Raw genomic sequence first — 20,411 nt, 5'->3', positions numbered from 1 at the left:
GCTGCTGGTTTCTTGGTGCAACATCATAGTGTTGGGTGATCTAAGCTTTTCATGAGGTGAAGAAGGGCTTTCTTCCTGAGAGGATGACGCTGGGTCAGAACAATTGGTTGTAATACTCTTTGCTATTCTTGATTATTAATAAATCTATTCAAGTTTTCCTCCACATTCTTGTACGATTGATGGTATATGCATTTGTGTGGTCAATATATATCTGGTCCTATATTGTTTATGATTGTAGATCTCTGTTCTTGGATAGTGTTATGCTGCTTTGATTCCACAGGTGCTCTTTGAAGCTGGGTAGACGAGGAAGCGAGTGGCAAAGACCTATCAGAAGGGAGATGAATCAAGCAAGGAACCAAGCGCGAGACAGAGGTTGGTCTCCTTTTTTCCCCTCTTATCTACTTCTCATAAAGGAAAACTAAAGTGGTTTTAGTTTGTTTGTTTCTAAGGTAGCTACCAGCCTTAGTGGGACTAGCAGCTCTGCATAGACACTAGATTTCCCGATAACAAAATGGCGACTCCACTGGGGAGAAAATGTATTCTTTTTTTGTCTATATTTGTTTGCTTTATAAACTTACAAACTGAGCCTGAAGTCAAGCCAGCTAGCATTCGAACTGCATTTGCTATGCAAATGCAAAGTAGATCAATGCTACTTCAGTCTATCTTCGGGTTTTGTTTATGAACTGAACAATCGATTTACAAACTCTCTAATTTCTCTTGTGGTGGCTCTAGTAACCTCTTTAGATCTACCCCTGTGATTTATTTACTGATTACCACTTGCTCGGCCTAAATCCATGAACTGTGCTGCAAACTATGATCAAGAACTAGATCAAAATTCTCGCACTGTACCATCGCACCCTCTCTTCAAGGATATCAGTATGCATTGCACTTCCCGTGTGCTGTAGGTGGGATGCATACAAGAATCCCTGTGTAACAAGTGCGTTGATCAGAAAGGGTTAATTTTGCCTTCAAAATTTTGTTTTTTCACTCTTTTCAGCTCTATTAAGGAGTTTTGATGTCTGTAATCGGTATACCTCTGTTGGAAACCCCCTTCCTGGCCATTATTCTACCTCCATTATGAAAAGAACTGTAAATGTTTTTATGTATTGCGATCCATTTTCAGTTCTCTTTTACAAATAAATAGCATAATTGAACTATCGTTTCTTGATCTGGAAGTGTCGCAAGTGTCGTTTTCAGTCATAGAAGAGAATCTAATTGTTCTTGATAGTCGATTACACTGTTACTCTTGTATTTGATTTGAATTAATAGTTTTTCAAGTGTCGAAAGCAAGTTTTCAAATTCCAAATAACAAAGTGTCGTTATTTTCTTCATTTTGTCTTGAAAAGAAGCTTGTTAGTAATGTCGCTTATAAAAATAATTCAAATTTGCGCTTAGCTTTCTTTTTATCGTTCACTCATTAAGAAGGCTGAAAACAAATACATGCATGTGCATTTGCATTCAGACTATTTTTTGGTTTGATTTAGGATAGTGCATATAGTGTGTGCTCTCTGCTCTATGTTGAAAGAACATCATCTCTCTTTCCTTAGTAGCTAGGATTTTCATTGCAAAAAGAAGATTAAACGATTGTTTATCATTTTAGATTGCATTTTAGGAATTGTATATCTACATCACGCGGTGAACCTGAAAGGAAAATTTCTTAAGCAAGATCAATTGTAAAATAAATTTAATGAATCTAAAAACGCTTTGGAACCTAACACACAACATTTAGAAGTCTGGGCTAGAGATGTATTCCGGTATCGTAAAGTCTGGTAATTGTTGTTTTCATTGCTGGTTGGGTGATTCCTCCACTTTGAGGCGATAAGTGCCAGTATGGACTTGTGCTCCCACTTACCGTTGAGTATATATTGGGAGGACCATAATAGGCTTTATCCTTTAGCCATAGGAAGTTGTGTCTGTTGCCCTATCAATCGCAATGCACTGAACACATCATTCGGGAAGATTGACTGCCGTATCGTAAAAAGTATTTTGTAGTTTTGCGATTGATTTGGTAATCCCTCTGTCTAGATTTTCAAAGTAGTCTCTTTCATTCCTTTTCAGACTCCTTAAAGGAAAAGGTCCATCTGAGCACTTGTCACTTCAAGCTCATTAAAAATCAAAGGCGACTAGAGTCATCTTTTGTTTTTTCTCGACTCCTAAAAATTGAAAAAACAAGTTGTGTCAAAGCGTCTAAAATTTATTTTAATCGGAATAAACATCACCTTTCCTACATTGATCTTAGGTTGAGAAAAATGGAGTCCACCAACCAAGGATTTTCCCTTGCAAGAAATCCTAGTCCTTTCTCCTCTTGGGGAGATGTTGGTGCACCCCATATGGCCACATTGTGGCTCCCAGGATTGATAATCGGCTTGCCCATATGGCTCTTCTCGACCTCTGTCGTTTAGAACATCGTGATTCCTGAACAATCAAGTCAGCAACTAAAAGATACCAGGGCTACCCCCCAACCTTCTACTTCGTCCAATTCTCTCTCTCCTCCTTCCTCTTCGCTTGATGAAGCTGGTAAAGCCAAAAATCAAGTAACTGAGAAGAAGAAGGAGAAAAAGAAGAAAGAGAAGAATAAGAAGGAGCCAAAGGTGAAAAGGGGCAACCAGGCGTCGTCTAGTGAAAATCCACACACTGCACCGTCCAGGCCTAAATCGCCATGTGTCATTTGCAAAGGAGACCACTGTCATCGAGATTTTCCTTGCATCCCTCGAATCCTAAGGGACTGGTCTCCTCGTTTGCACAATCCGGTGTCATCAACCTCTGACGATCATGTTGAGAATACACCATCAACTAGTGAAAGTGAAGCCCCTGGACAAAAAGGAAAATGTAAATTTCCTTGTAAATTGTGTGAAGGCGATCACACCGTCCACCATTGTCCCTTCTTAGACGAGGCTAAAAGAGTTTTGGACGACTGTCTGGTTTCACCGTTACGGCTTCCTCTTGGATATAAGAAACTCTTGTCGAGTCCGTCACTAGTTGAAAATCCGGCTGACACGCCATTGTGGTCAGCCGAAGCATCTATCATTGAAGATGAACCCTCTGAATCCACACCAGACGAAAGTCAAAAGGTCAAGGCGGCAGTTGACCCGGTCTTGCCTTCAGAAGGTCCATCTTCAGATGATACAGTCACCGGAGAGAACAAGAACGACACCGTTCAAATTCTCTTCGTAAGCACAAACTCCGATGAACATGGGGGAAGTCTACCCATTCCTTTACCATAGGAAGGAAGTTCGTCAGAGTCATATCCGGCCGTCTATTCGGTCCCACCCCCAAGCAACCTTGTTGTTTCCTACGACTGGAATCTACTAGGCAGATCTCGTTTACTGGCTAGTGTACCATTTCGAATCATTGCTCAAATATATAGAATGGTCATGGCCGGTACCATCATAGATGAAGGGGCTTATGTGAGTATCCTTTCCTCAACTGCTTGGAAAGCACTTGGTTCACCATCACTTCTTCCTGAAATGAGAAATCTAATAGGCTTTGACAAAGGAACCCGTCAACCGCTAGGGATCCTTCCCAATGTGCAGATAACATTGAGAAGGAAAACCGTTCACATGAATGTAATGGTAGTCCAAGGACCCCTGGATTAGAATCTACTCCTTGGACACGACAATATTTATTGCATGGGAGCCATTGTCTCCTCACTCTTTAGAGTAATGTGTTTTCCGCATGAAGGAAGAGTGGTCAAGCTTGTAGACCAACTTTCATTCCCTGGTTCACACATAGCAGATAGTCAAATACAATCCCTGAATGGTCTTTTCACGCAAGGAATGTCTCATCAAACCCCAGTCCGTCCACTTGACGAGCACGAGTGATTCGGAGGACATGACTGAAACCCAGGGGGCATGCACTTTGGTCTGTTTCGACAGGAAAACCTTGGGTATATGGTAGGTTTCCGCGAAGGATATATGACTGGTTTGTGAGATTAGACTGGAATAAGATTCCTTCGTCAAAGTTATGTGAGTGGAGCCAGTTGCGCCACTCACCTTTGTTTATTTCACTAGACATCGCTGAGGAAGTGTTTTGTCCGCAGTACAGATAGAACAATATTTGGTAACTTGAAAATTTTTTGCTATACCCGGGGGCATGCAAACCTTTTCGCGTGCAAGCGAAGAGCGACCATTTATTTTTTAAATTTGTAGGTCCTCTACCCTTTAAACTCGTAGGATTGGTCATTTCCTAACTTTCGTAAAGAAAGGATGCGGGGCAAAGCTTTGAAAAAATGCCATTTTAAATGAGACATCCTTATTATACGACTGGATCGAGCAGTTTTAACGCGGAATTCAAGCTCGTTAAAAAATAAACATAAGCAATGAGCAAACGTTCCCCCAGAGTTTAAGCTCATTAAAAAATGAACCAATTTCCGGTAAATAACCATCGTGAATGCATTATCATCAGCCTTTGAAGCCTTGCTCATGTTATCATCATCACCTCCACTCTGTATTGGCCGATCATTCACCTCCATTTGATTGTTTACCCTTTTTAAGGAACAACTGCGAAGAGTGATCCTATTAGCCATCCTTGTGACACTGCCATGATTGGAAAATTCCAAACCTTACCTGGAATTAGTTGCTCTCCAGCTCGTTAAAGTGACCGGAAGTGCTATCCCTCCTTTAGACTTTAATCTTTTTGGACTTGAGGGATTATTACACCAAAAGGTCGAGCTCTTGTTTTGTTCGGCTCGTTAAAATTACCGAAAATTCATCCCTTTTGTATTATTTTATACTTTTTCGGACTCAAGGGATTATATGACGAAAAAGGATTATTGGAGTTTTCTTTACATCCCTTTTCAGACTCTCTAAAATTGAAAAGGACCGAGTTATCTTTGTCCTTAAACTCATGAAAACCGAATAGCGACAAACTTGTCCATACAGACAAGAACGAGTTTCACTATTGCTAGGCTCGTTAAAACACAACAATGGGTTTGCCTGAAGGGAAAATTATAGAACAAGCATATGTTATCCTCCTCAAGCTTGAAAAAAATAAAGAGGTACTGGTCAGCAATGATGGGGGAAAAATTGGGAAGAAAACTTGAAGAAACTTTATTGGTAGCAAGTCGCTCTTGAACATGAAACTTTCACTCCGCATCCGAGTCGGGTTGGGTTGTTCCGTTCATTGGTCATATCATCATTGGTCCATCACACCATCCATATTTGGGGTTAACGCTACCAATCCATCATGTCAGTGTCGCTGATATCTTCAAGGGAAGTCGCTCAGAGAATTCACCTGTGTCTCATCCACTGCAATACATTTACGCTCCATCCTTTCATGACCACAACCCTGAACCTTATGTCATCATATCATTTTCACCTCCATTAAAATCATTTGCTCCGTTCTGTGTCATTGATGTGGGATTCACTAAGGCCCTCCTATGACGGATCGCTTCTTGTCGACATCAGCTCATTATCCAGGAAGTCAATCTAGGAACAACCCTTTTAGTGCTTTGAAGCTTGCATGCCTCAATGGAAAGTTTCTCACTTCCGGCGACAGGCTTACATCAATGGCCTTCGACCGAAATATTTTGCATGGTTTTTGACGCCAAGTCCCTTATTCACACCACGTGAATTTTACTGTAGTACCTTGAGGGTCATCATCATTATCGATGATTCCTCTCGCGCCTGTTAACAACTTACATCATCGGCTGGTAATCAGGCGATGTCTTTCCATGTTCGACTCCAGAACATCTCTCACATGGATCGACTTGTACTTTGAGTGAAGATCGAACGAGATTGAAGAACCCGGATCTAGTTTCATCCATCCGGGCTGTGATATATATTCAGGAAAATAAAGACATCAAATGTACATCATTGCTGCACAGATAATCATCCAATCCAATGGATGATGGCTCTACCAGAATCATCAGTCTGCACTCAGACGATTGTCTGTCTTATGTACATGAAAATGAATTTATAAAGTTGAGCATGGGAAGGCCCGCCTCAGCTAGATCATGAAAATATTATGAAGAGAATGTATTGTATTGTATCTTATTACAGGTCACCTTCCAGCTTGAAAAAACTTCGGATCCTCATGATAAAGCATTTCACCCGACATCAAAAGATTAACGACCTCATGCTTTAGGGGGCAACTATTATAGACATTTTTTGGCACTGCAACCCCAATCATAAATGTCCATAAACTAAGGGCTCTTAAGTCCCTAAAAGTGTTGTTCCAACCCCTAAAAGAACAAGGTCAGCTAATTACATCATCTCCTAGAAGTTCTCCATGAAAAACTACTCAGAACTGGTCAAAACTGGACCATCTCACCTGCTCCATGGTCAAAGTGCACTGCATCCCACCTAAATGCACATGGGAGGTGCGATGCATATTGAAAATCCCTTCTATGGGGTGCAATGGGCGAGAGTGGACAAATGGCAGAGTCAATTTTCGAGGTGGATGATCATGGAATCTTCCAGAAACTTCTCCTGTGACACTTGCCTCTCTGCATTCGCCTAGGGATGAGTAAGAGATCATCGATATCCAAGTGGAATCAAGAACTATCAGAGAGAGGACACTAGTCAAATCTCAGAAGCTGACTCACCCTCCTTGCAAACATCTATATATGGCTCCCTCATCCCAGAGATCCAGAGGCTGGAATTTTGTATCGTGTAAGGAAGTGTTGTTGGTTTCTTGGTGCAACATCATAGTGTTGGGTGATCTAAGCTTTTCATGAGGTGAAGAAGGGCTTTCTTCCTTAGAGGATGATGCTGGGTCAGACCAATTGGTTGTAATCCTCTTTGCTATTCTTGATTATTAATAAATCTATTCAAGTTTTCCTCCACATTCTTGTATGATTGATGATATATGCATTTGTGTGGTCAATATATATCTGGTCCTATATTTCTTATGATTGTAGATCTCTATTCTTGGATAGTGTTATGATGCTTTGATTCCACAGGTGCTCTTTGAAGCTGGGTAGACGAGGAAGCGAGTGGAAAAGACCTATCAGAAGGGAGAGGAATCAAGCAAGGAACCAAGTGCGAGACAGAGGTTGTTCTCCTTTTTCCCCTCTTATCTACTTCTCATAAAGGAAAACAAAAGTGGTTTTAGTTTGTTTGTTTCTAAGCTAGCTGCTAGCCTTAGTGGGACTAGCAGCTCTGCATAGACAATAGATTTCCCGATAGCACATTGGTGGTTTTATATTAGCGGGAATTGCATTATAAATAGTATTGAATCTAACACAATAATCTTGGAGACTCTCACCAAAATTCCTCTTTATCTTTTCATATTCGAAAAGAATTTGAAGAGGATTTTTATTTACCTCCCAATGATCCAAGAATTGTCTCTGAAGAACAACCAATGTATTGATAGCCACAGCCGGTAATGCTCTTAACCACTTCCACACTTTGCCTCTAAACGTTTGCACAAATAGTATCATGGTCACATTTTCTTCATCTATCTCATGAAGGTCAAAGAAATCGGTCATCTTATCAAAATTCTACTGCACTGTGATACCTCGGGTACCATCAAATAATGGAATTTTTCTTTGGTAATCAGCAGGCACAACATCCAAGTTTTGTGGCAAAACAAGAGGTGCATATCGGGCAGCCATTGCTCTAGGTGGATTTGACATTGGCCTTGACGATGTAGGAGGAGTCGAAACAATGATAGCTGACGATGTAATTGGTGTATGAGGTGTAGAAGGAGGGGAGGAAATATGAGATGTTTGAGGTGTTGAAGGGGTTGATGGGGGAGAAGAGACAGGGGGTCTCTGATCAGATATGGTGGGCTGCATGGGAATGGTGGGAATGAAAGGAGTTTCAATAGGAATTTCTGAACTAGATATAACAGCGGATGAACCAAGAGTTGCAGATGCAGATTCTAAGAACTCAGGAATGTTTGTAGCCACAATGGAAGTTTGAATATTCAATATATAATCATCAATTGATCTATTAGCCTTTTTCAGTTTCAAGATCTTTGAAAAAATCCGGATTTAAGATAGTAGAACCAACAACACTCTCATATTTAGTTTCAAACAACGATAGATCAAAATGTTCACCATACTCAAGATCTTCAAGGTATTCAAAAACAACTGAACATGAATGAGATCTGAACACGGGAATCACAAATATTTCTTGCCGGAGAATTCTTGGGATGAGATTTGGGTTTTCATACATGGTAGGAGGATTAGGATCAATATTGGCCCTAGTGTATTGTCTTGAAGCCAGTGTGTTGAATTATTCCCAAAAATCAAATGGACATCATCAATTTGTTCAACCTATCAAATTCTAAACTCATCATCCAAAGTCTAGAATTGCTTTAAGGTATTGGAGTAATCGTTTAGTTCAGATGTTTAGTTTATAAACTAAACTGGAGATTGACTGAAGCAGTGTTCACCTACTTTTTCACTTGCAAATCAAGAGCATTTCGAAGGCTACCTGGCTAAATTCAGGCTCCGTTTGTAGTCTACAAAGCAAATAATGGTAACAAACTTTTCTTCCCCAGTATGATCGCCAATATGCTATGGCCTAAATCTACCTCAGGCTGAGAAAGGTAGGTCTAGGGTAACATCAAACCATGCTTAACCTAGTAGCTAGCCCTACTAGGTCGGAAGAAGGCTCTCTCCTTGTCAATCTCAGGAAAATATGGTCAATAAAACTTGAGATGACTGATGTAAAGACTAATTTTAGGCTAGGTATATATTCAGAGGAGTTTGATTGAATTTAATGGTTGGTTGCTGGATCAAATGTGAAAGGAAGATTTGGGTCCAAGGAATGAAATCAGTCTTAAGAATCCTCCTCAAACAATTGAAAACATGAATAGCTAAACAAACCCTAGGTGGAGCACTGCAACATCAATGATTTCTACCTTTATCCTTGATTCATTTAGTTAAGCTGAATAGAGAGAAATGATGGCATACATAAACACATGAAAACTTGAATGAAAGAAGGAAAAACAATACTAAATCACCTTGCCACAAGAATCCTACAAAATGCTACAAACCCTGGTCTATTTCCTTGCCAAACTATAGAGATGAATGTACAATAATTCTCAAAGCATTCACAAGAGTACAACCTTTACAAATGACTAAAAAAGTACTAGATATAAGCAAAAAACAACTCATGCTAGCCTTTAGAGGTCGAATTCATGATTTTAGGAGCTGTTTCAACAAGATCCAAACTAAGAATTGAAAAATAGGCAGTGGAACAACTTACCTCTAAAACCTAGGAAACTGATTCATTCAATTCAAAATCACTTATACATGATGTATCTACATCCTTGAGTGAATTTTCATAATTTTTACATCAAATTCCATCCATTTACATCAATTTACATCATGAGTTTGACTATGAGAGAGAAAAAGTCAAACTGAGAAAAAACTAGGCGGAAAACAAAGTGTTTTGGCAAAAATGGCACTTTTCCATCATGTGCGTAACGCGTTTTCCCCACTGATTTTGGAAGCCTTCCTATGCACCAAATTTGCTCCAAGTAGGCTTCTTGGAAAGGTCTATCTGTCTAATTTCTAAAACAAGTGGAATTTCTGAATTCGGTGTCCATTTGCCCCTCCAAAAGTCAATTCTCCTGACACTGCTTCCTGTGTGGCCAAAAAGTGGCAAAGAGGGCATTTTTGAGGTGTTTTTGATCCTTTTGGAAGCTCAAAACTTGTCAAACATTTCTATTAATTTCTGGGTATGCATGATTTTTCACAAGGAATCGAAAAATGTATAGTTCTCCTCTAGAGGAGGTCCCTATCAAAAGAGAGCACCAGGTGGCGCTACGCACCATGCAGACAAACCTGTTTTTTCCTTCAAAAATTCAAAATTGTCAAATAGTGTGCCAAATTTCTTGAAATTTGGGATGCGTGACCTGCATTAAGTACTATGTTGGACCAAGGAAGCTTCAGCCAAGGTTTTGAGCTTATCTTGCTCTTTCTTGCTCCTCCAAGTTTTCCTCAACTTGGCCTTTAATGTCCTTATCCTCGCTTTACAAATGTTGTTTGTTGCCAAATAATGAAAATCCATGTGCCTCAACATCTTTTTCTCCTTATTTTCTTTCTCAAGAAGCTTCTCCAAGTGCATATTTTCCCTCTCTAGCCAAGATTCCCAGTCAGCTTCAATCTCTTGCTCAAGCGGTGTCAACTTGACTTTCCTCCTCTTTGCTGCTTGCCGGTTTTCCCTTATGTTTTGTAGCTCCATGATTGTCTTCTTGTCCTCCAACTAGTTGTTCCATTGCTCAAGGTAATTTATGATCCATTTAGCTCTTTCAAGGTTAATAGATAAGTCATGAATGTCAGCTTCTTGTTCTTTAATGATCTCCTTGAGTTTTGAGCTTTGGGAGCCCAAATCAGTGTCCTCATCCTAAATAAAAATGAAATCTTTCTCCTGACCTTCAAAAGGCCCTCATCATGCAATGGTTGTTTCCATTTTTCTTGTATCTGCTTTGTTGAAGAAGAAGGAAAAGCCCCTTTCACCCTGGGTGAAGATAACATTTGCCTATGATCTAATGAAGGAAGCGAGACCCCTTCCACCTCGGGTGGAGATAGTACTCATTTGGCAGCTGCAAATAATCTCCTTATGCCTATTTGATAAGTGATAAATACTGGCACACTGGTGACTTGAGTCTCATGCACTTCTTGCTGATTTGAAGGCCCTCCTACATCTTGAAATTCTGATTAGGTCACTTGAGGGCTTTTGAAAACCTCATGTGAAATGAAATCATCCCATGAAACATTCAACAAACTGAGCTGATGCAAAACCACAATCTTGATCAATGAAAAGTGATAAATATTGTTGTACTATTGATGAGGAGGTTTTATTTGCACTAATGTGGTCATTTTCTCAATATTTCTACATATGAAATAAGGGAGGTCCATCATCCTCACTCTAGTGAAATGCATCAATAGTGTAACATGATAGGTGTACAAGTGAGAAAATCTCCCTTCACAGTTGAAGTATTTGATAATGAGCTTCATGAGTGGAGCATATGTGTCCTGTAGGTATCTGAAAGGAAAGACCCTACTGATTTGCTTCTAATAACTAGTCTTGACATAAGGCTCATAATGCTCTTTGTCCACCAGCTGTCCTTTGTTCCACAGTTCACCCACATTCGGAATACTTGTTGCTTCAACTATAGTTTCAGGTGTCAAAGTGAAGGTAACACCTGCAAAATTGACCTGGCCATTGTGAAGATGAAGGACAAATAATCTAGCAAGCTCATGGTGGTATTTCACCCTTTCCACCATCTCACAAAACTAGTAGCAAGACTGATGTTTGAAACATGCTACTGCAAGAGGACAAGCCAATAGCTCTGTGAGTGTAGTGGGCTCCTCCCAGATGTGTTTTCCTCCCTTATGTCGTTTTCTTGGTGCATGAATCTCTTGGGAGGAATCACTGACTATTTCCTCATCTCTTTCATAAGCTGAATTTGTTTCCATATTTTCCAGTGTTTGGTGTAAAATGATGTGTATGAAGAGATTTTAAATCAAGAATAGGTGACTGTTGTTTGATGAATGGGGCTTCAGATGAGTGGGACTGATGAATGAGGGATTTGATGTTGGATGCAGGGTTTTTAGGGAGTGATATGGCTTGGGGATGCAAATTAGGGTTTGGGAATTTTGTTAGTTTTGGGGATGTGGGGGTAGGATGAGTGTGAATGAGAGAGGGAAGGGAAATGAAATGGGGGAAATTTCAGTGTGAGGAATGTGAAAATGATGCAGGGGAATAACAACAAGAATGACAATTTTGCAAACCCTAGATAGTTTTTGTAGTGCAACTGTGCATCAGTTAGGGTTTGTATTTTCACCTATTTACACACCATCAATCAGGACTAAAACCCTTGCAATGGAAAAGTGGAATGTTTCACTTACTTGTGGAATGAATTTTCCAAGATTTTTGAGCTTCGCAAGATCGTTTGGATGATATTAAGGCTTGGAGGACCGGTGTGCCGCGCCAACACACAGGTGCGCCACGCTCAACAGGTGTGTCACACACGTTGATCTTTCAGTGTAATTTATGTGGTCTGTGTGCTGCGCCACTACCCAGGTGCACCGTACCCAGGAAACTTCAAACTTTTCCTGCGATTTTTCTCTCTTTCACCTCAAATCATGATTTCCACTTTGTTCTCTCACTCTTTGGCACAAATGAAGTATTGAGCACAATGGGCACTTTATATACAAGTGAATCTAATTTTTCATTTAACAAAAACCCACTTTCTAATGTTTGCTTTTCACTTTATCTTTTTTTTTTTTTAACTCTATTTTGTAGTTTGGCTCTCTTTTTTACTTTTGATGGACTAATGCTTTGAATTTCTTGTCTCTTTTGCAGGAGCTAGAGTGCAAGAGTTTGGCAAGGTGACTAGGGCTACAATTCCAGACTTATTACATATAGGAAATTAAAATTACATGAAATTTTTATACATAGAAGATAAAACTTTGTCAAAAATCAATCACTGAGCATGTGATTATTGAAATTTTTGATGCTGAGACTTTATTTGACCTCTGACCATTATTGAGCTTTTACATGACTATGATGACAAACCCTAGACCTAATGAGACGTAAACCCTAAAAATGACTTTTGCAAATGTTAAGACAGAAAATGACTATAAATGACCCGAATTTATGAAAATAGGCCAGCAGGTAAAGACCATTAGGTAAAATTGATAAAGAGCCACTAACATTAGATGATCCATGACCTAATGGAATGCAGCTGATTGGACGAGACACCTAAAAATGCATGCAACAAGAGAATTTTGATCACTGATGAAGGGATGAAGATACCGACACTAACACCTAGCACTCCCTATCACTCCTTGACATGCCCTAGAAATATAGCTTTTCTTAGCACTCCCTAGCATATAACCTTGCCACTCCCTCCTTAACACACCTAAAAATCATTGGCACTCCCTATCACACACTCTTAATCATTCATTTCCATGCATTTTGAGCTAGTTTTCCCTTGTGTTTCGATGGCACTCCCTAACACTCCCTAATACCTAGCACATCTTGGCATGTCGCCCTTGAACTCTAGCATTCCTTAGCACTACCTATCATACCGTGTCACTCACTCCTTAACACACCTAGAACTCACTAACACTCCCTGTCACATACTCTTACTCATTCATTTCCATGAATTTGAAAATAATTCTCCCTTGTGTTTCTGTAGAACTCCCTATCACTCCCAGGCATGTATTGGTGCACCCTATCACTTGGCACATCTTGGCATATTATTGCCCTGGCCTCTAGAATGCCTTATAATTGCAAAAAAAATATTGTCACTCCCTCAACACACATGGAACTCATTGACACTTCGTGTCACACAATATTATTCATTCATTTCCATGCATTATTTTGACCTACTGGTCCCTTGTGTTTCCATGGCACTCTGTAACACTTCCTAGCACGCTTTGGCACATTGTGGAACCTGTCACATCTTAGTTGGATGCTTCCCTCACACTCTAGCATGCCTTAAAATTTTCCATCATACCATTTCACTCCCTCCTTAACACACCTAGAACTCGCTACACTCCATGTCATGCACTCTTATTCATCCGTTTCCATGAATTTTGACCCAGTTCTCCCTTGTGTTTCCCTAGCACTCACTAACACTCCTTAGTACACATTGTCACACCTTGGAACTTGGTACATCTTGGAATGCTTCCCTAGAACTATAGCATGCCTTGGCATTGCCTAGGATACCTTGTCACTCCCTCCTTACCACACTTGGAACTCGCTAACACTCCCTATCACACACTCTTATTCATTCATTTCCATGGAATTGAATCTAGTGTTCCCTTATGTTTCTTGGCACTCCCTAATGCTCCCTAGCATGTGTTGGTGCCACACCTTAACGCCTGGCACATCTTGGCATGCCTTAACACTTGGCATGACTTGCCATGTGTTCGCATGAAAATAGTAACAGGGAAGAGACCTTGGGTTTAGGAACAAGGGACCAACAAGTCTCTGTTGTAGTCTAGAACAACACCGGAATTTTCACCTTACCTGGAGAGGGTAAGGAGTATCACCTGAGGCGTGCCATGAATGAAGTGTGAGGGGGTAGAATGGGGCATGAAGGGAATTGAAACCCGCAACTGATCTTAAATCATAACAATCAAGTGCCTATTGTAATCCAACCATACTTTTCTACTCACATTACCTTAGGAAATCATACAACATATAGAAATATATTTTAAAATTTTAAAGAAATGGTATAGAACCCAACAATACATCATAGGTCCAAACTGTCTCTTTCATTACACTTCATATAAAGAAATACATAAATAAGTACAGAAGACTCGAATCTTGATCATCAACAATAAGAATGACCCAACCCATAGATCAAAGACCAATAGAGCAAGGGTGTACCCGCCTTCCGCAACTCAGGAAGGCTGCATTGATTCCCATCTCACTTGGTTCATCAACCTCTAGTAGTCACAAACCCTTTCTAATCCTTTCTTCTACCCTTTATCCTTTGCTTCCCACGTAGACTGTGAGTTCCACTTATTTCCTTCTTGACTGACTCTACCTTTGGTTTCCTTTGTTCTCTACTTGCTTGGTTTCTCTTGCTCTCCCCCACCACCTTAATGGTAGGGGCATCTCTTTTTCGCCTCCCTCGATGCTTGAAGCACCTCTCCTTAATCAAATTGTTGTAAATAGCTACATCCTTGATAGCTTGGAGAAGTTGAATTTTGACACATATGTTTTTCAATTCTCCCAGAAGTTCAGTCTCTTCTGGGGTAGGCTTGGGTGGTTGGTTAATCTCTTAGGAAAGGGTGGTGGATTTACTTTAAGCACGTTTTCCTCTCTTTCTTCCTCAACCTCCTTGGGTGGAGGTAGAGGTTGGTTGTCTGAGAGTACTCTCTTAGATCTCACGTTGATTTCCTGAATCTCCACATAATAAGCTAGATATGATGTCTCTCCACTGTATACTTGTTGTACCTGTCTATTGTTCGGGTTCAAATTTGGCTTGAAAAGCATCTGGGGTTGTTTAGGTGGAGCAGAGTGTAAAATTTTTGGTTGGGAAGGTGGTGAAGGTAATAAAGCTAGAAAATTGTTGTATTGGGGGGCCTCCACCCCTGGGGCGGTGCATTCCATTGAGGTTGTGGTAGAGCATATGGTTGAAATGAATGGCTAGCTGGCTGGGAATGATACTGAGGTGCAAAGGACCAAGGAGGAGGTGTAGACCAGGAAGGATGAGTAGGGGGTCCCCAAGAAGGTATGGATGTAGTCTGGTTGGGGTTGTAATATGCATGGGATGACCCTTGCATGCCCTACTAGTATGGCCTAGGCCCATGAGGTCTCCTTTGGTCTATGTAGCATAGCTACTTAGTGACCACTTCAGCTCCTTGATATATAACTTTGATTCTAGGTAAAGAGTGGCACTTGTTTGTGGAGTGGTTTTCTTCACAAACTGAGAAAATTTCAATTGAATTCAATGGACATTCATTCCTAGGATGCCTCCTGGTGCATATAGAAAATGGCCAAGGCTCTCTCTTCTTCCTCCTACTTTCTCTTAATGTGCATAGTGTGCATCTGCAGGGAAAGGGTTTGCAATATCTCACTTTTGAAATCCTCCAACATATTTCCAATTTTACTCTTGACGAATGAATTGGAAGAGGATGGACTGACCATAGGTTGACTACCCCTACCCTTTTTCCTGGCTACCCTAGAATGGTTTCTAAAGACAGTCTTCATATCCTCGTAGGGTAACTAGTAGATATCCCCTCCTGCTAACAAGTGTAGGTCATCCAGAAGGCCTTCCCTTACTCCTCTAAGCAGGACCAACTTCAATGACTTAGGGTCAAGTTTTCACCTGGCCCTTTTGTAGGTAAGCTCGAATCTTTCTTCATAATCCTCTAGGGACTCATCATTTCCTAAGGTCATCCTCAAAATTTCCTCTTTATTGTATTTAGACCTATAGTAGTCCTAATACTTGTTGTTGAAGGCTTGCTGCATCTGAGCCCAAGTTGTAATGCTATCTCCAGGTAAACCCATGAACCAGTGAAAAGATGCATACTTGAGAGTGGATGGAAATAGTTTCAACTTCTGCTCATCATTTGTATAATCATAGGTTCACCATATGAAAACAAACTCAAATAAGAAAGTGTCTGGGTCTTCTGTGGTCAGGCCATGGAAATGAGGAAGGGAAGAAGGGCTTATATTTTCATATTAGTATCCCCATTGCTTTCCCTGATGGGGAAGGCACCCTCAACTCTTTCTCTATTTCCCCTATCATTTATGTTTTCAGCCATAGGTTCAGTAGGAATGGGTTCTCCTTCTTCTTATTCCTCTATAGGTTCTTCAAATATGTCTAGTTTCTCACCTAAGGGTTCCTCCAGTTCACAGCCACCGAAGAGGAGGGAAGGTTGGCTATTGGAAGTAGTGTGGGTAGTTGGAAAAAATTTCCCTAAGTTATCCCTATTCCTATGAGGCATGAAAAGTAATTTTTTTGTTTGGTTTTGTGAATTTTTCAAACTTTGAAAGTTATTGCAGATTGAATGGAAACTACTGACTGAATGAAAATATTAACTACTTGATTGAAATCTAACTTGCATAATGGAAAGGAAGGCAAAGAATGCATAATGAAAAGGAAGAAAGCTAAATTACTTTTGTAGAAATGAAACTAAGAGCCAAATATTAGAAACATGAAATAGAATAAAGAAAGCAGTAAGCACATAGTACATGTACACCTCCCCGGCAAAAACCAAAAAGTGATGAGCACCAGTATTGCAGCAAGAATGTTACAAATCCTAGAGCTACCATCTTTACTTTATCAACCTAGGGTTGGTACAAACTTGGAGGTGATAGCGTTGTACACAGAAGTACAAGTGATGGTTATGCCTTTTGTCACTATTTGGATGGCGAGGGACAACTAGGGTTTTCAAGCCAGAGTTCTATGGATTCAGAAGAATCTTTATTGTTGATGAAAGGAAGAGAAATCTACTCTAGGATAAAGCTTACCTACTACAAATAAGGAAAATGATTGAAATCCTATGCTTAAGCACACCCTTCTCCAACTAACTACAGAGAAACTATGATTTACAAAAATTCCAAGCCAACATGTATGAAATGCTACTATCTAAAGCATGGAAATTCAATACATCAAACATCACTATTGTGCATGTAAAGGACTGAAATAAATACGTTTTTTTCTTTTTATTATTTTTCTAGAAAGTCAAGTGTAAACCCTAATCTCTTTTGGTGATGTGACAGGTGGTTTAGCAATGATGGTGGATAGTTGGGAGGCTTTGAAGATGGTTGGAAGGTTTGGGATACCATTGGGTGACCTGGTGTGGCCTCCTAGACGATTTCCCTCAATTCGGCCTCAAAACAGACCACTACAGGAAAACCTACAAGATGTACTAGAAACCTACAAGATTCCCTGTATTTCTACATGATATAGCCGAGAGCAAAATGATGGTTGATGGAGATGATGGTAAGCTTAGGGAAGGTGGTGGATGGGTGGAATGAAGTGAGAAAATGCCTAAGATTACTGAAAACTCAATACCAAGCTTAGGACATGGTTGGATTCGCTCAACATGCTTGGAGGAATTTCTATGTAAAATGGTGAGATTAGTGAAGAACTTGGTGAAAGCAAGGAATGATTATGGATGGATGAAGTTCGAAGGTTGTTTACTGCTATGAGATCCCTTTTGATTTCTGAATCACCTAGTCTGCATCAAACATTTAGAATTTCCACCAAGTCATGTAAAGAAGAATTCTAACAAGCTAGAAAAGCAAAATTTAATGAACTAACTGTCTACTTCATGCATGGAGAAAATTGTTGAACAAAATGGAATCATGGATGACATCTACTGAAATACTGAAGATGGAAGAGATGGAAACCAAATCCTATACTTTCAAAAATGATCAAATGCTAGTTTGTACAGTAAACTCTAAATCTTATGAGGAAATGGAAATTTGCCTTTTTGGGGTTGCTTAAGGGTCTTTTCCTCAAATCATGATCCATGAGGGAAAAGGTGAGGCCAAGACACCTTCTAAAAGCTTTTTGGTGCTCCTTTTATCTCTTCTAACCTGCTACTGAAGTAAGTACAAATGGAAGAAAACTAATAAACAACTAATCAAATCCATACTACTTGTAATGAAATACATCTAGAGACAATTTAACCATGAATCTATGAAACTAAACTAAGAATATAGATACAAGAAGAGGAGCCTTTTCTACTAGGGTTGGGCCCTAACCCAATATCTTCATCCCTCCGAGTTAACTCAGTGCTGGATCAAGAAAAATGTCATTTTCATTATCAAAATAGAAAATTACATCAATGTCTTCCACAAGTTTGGAGCTCAAAAATACCTAGTGTTTTTACAACAAAAATTCAAATCCTAATGAGATTCTAGGCCTCTCTACTTATACAACTGAAGTGTCCAATGACTTCCTTAAATATAGGGAGGCTTGGCTCCCAAACTTGAGATGAACTAACTCTTTGTTTATCACTTGCTCGGATGCCTTTTGATCTTCATGACTTGGCTGCTTGCACTCCGAGTTGGTGTGATTAATGGAGGAATATTCGATGGAGGAGGAGTAAATGAGGAGGATTTACCTCCTACAATCTCTCTCCCTTGTCCCATTTGAGTTTCAAACCTTATTCTAGCCAACATTCCTTGATTTTCTCTTCCAAACCTGCATTCAGTGTGTGTTAGTCCACTAGGCATAATATCTCACTTTAACTCATCCCATTAAACAAAATATAATCAAAACATGTAATAAGTTGTGAGAAGAGTTGATTTGACTAAGATAGGAGGTGAATTAAGGCCCATATAATTACCCAATTATGAGGCTCATCACACATGTGTTAGGTCAGCTAGAGGACATAAAACAATATGTTATCTACAACATAAGCAATATTTTACTCCAGCTGAACTGAAGTACACACTGACAGAAAAAGAATTTCTTTCAATAGTGCATTCCATCAACAAATTTTGACACTACATTATAGGATATCAAGTGTTTGTGCATACTGACCACTCTGCCATTTGTTTTTTAAGGAATAAATCAGTCACTAATGATAGGGTTATGCGTTGGTTATTTATGTTACAAGAATTCAATATAACAATCCTAAATAAACCTAGACAAGATAATGTAGTGGTTTATTTTCATTCTAGCTTGACTATTGACAGTGAAGGCATGGATGTCAAAGATTCTCTTCATGATGAATATATATTTCCTATTTTAACTCACTCATTGTGGTATGCAGATAGATAATTATCTTGCTGCAAGAAGCTTCCCACAACACCTATCCTCAAAAGAAAAGAAAACATTTTTTCATCAAAGTGAAAGATATTCTTGTATTGAAGGAAATCTCTATCACACTGGGCCAGATCATCAGATCAGGTGTTGTGTGAGGAATGACGTGACATTTTCTATCCTTAAAGATTATCATGAAGAACCTTATGGGGAGGACTTTGAAGATAAAAGGGCAAGGTATACGGTGCATTCAATAGGGTACTATTGGCCCACTATATTTCAAGATGCAAAGAAGTGTGTGAAGGGATGTGACAGTTGTCAGAGAATGGGTCAACTGCTCACGTCAAATGAGATGTCGTTACACCCTCAGATAGTTTTAGAGTCGTTTCAGAAGTGGTCCTTCGACTTTGTAGGGCTAATTAATCCTTCATCTTAGCAAAATTCCTACATCTTGGTTTGCACAGATTATGTCACAAAGTGGGTTGAAGCAAAGGTGTTAACCCGAGCCAAATAACAAGTTGTTTCAGAGTTTTTGTTTTAAGAATTTTTTTTTTTCGCTTTGGGATACCTCAGGAAATAGTGGTATAGAGAGGACTACAATTCACATATCATTTTACAGAAGCTAGTTGAGAAATAAAAAACTTGTCATAGGATCACTTCACCACATCATCCACAGGGAAATAACCAAGTGGAAAGCATTAATAAGGTCATTGAGGGAATTCTTACCAATATTATGGCCAACCACCGGAGGAACTTGGCTGATAAACTTCTAGAGCTGCTGTGGGAATACCGAACTACATAGAGGAACACTACATGATTCTCACCATATGAATTAGTGTATGGTAAAAATCATTTGTTTCCCATAGAGTTCGAAATAAAGACACTCAACACAACACTATAAGTGAACCTAGATTTGGCTACAACATAGAAACAATGGTTAAATCAACTAAATGAACTTGATCAGAACATGTTGTTTTCCATTCACTAGATGGATATCATTGAGCAAGAGAGGGCTAAGTGGCATGACAAATTCATAAAAACTAAGGTGTTTTAAAAAGGAGATTGGGCTCTACTATACTATTCACATTGCAAGGACTTGAAGGGGAAGCTCTACACCACATGGATAGGTCCTTATGAAGTTGATACAATATTGAACAATAGGACTTTGAATTTAGCCACCATCCACAGTGCCAGGACACCATTACTTGCTAATGAGCACCGCCTTCTGTTATATCATAAAACAACTTCAAGGGATTCATTTGTCA

This window comes from Pinus tabuliformis, chromosome 5_2 (assembly GCF_031772625.1).
Source record: "Pinus tabuliformis cultivar Carrire ecotype Pingquan chromosome 5_2, CPIR1, whole genome shotgun sequence".
Lineage (NCBI taxonomy): Eukaryota > Viridiplantae > Streptophyta > Pinopsida > Pinales > Pinaceae > Pinus > Pinus tabuliformis.
The sequence above is the reverse complement of the archived record's forward strand: the minus strand, read 5'-3'. Positions refer to the sequence as shown.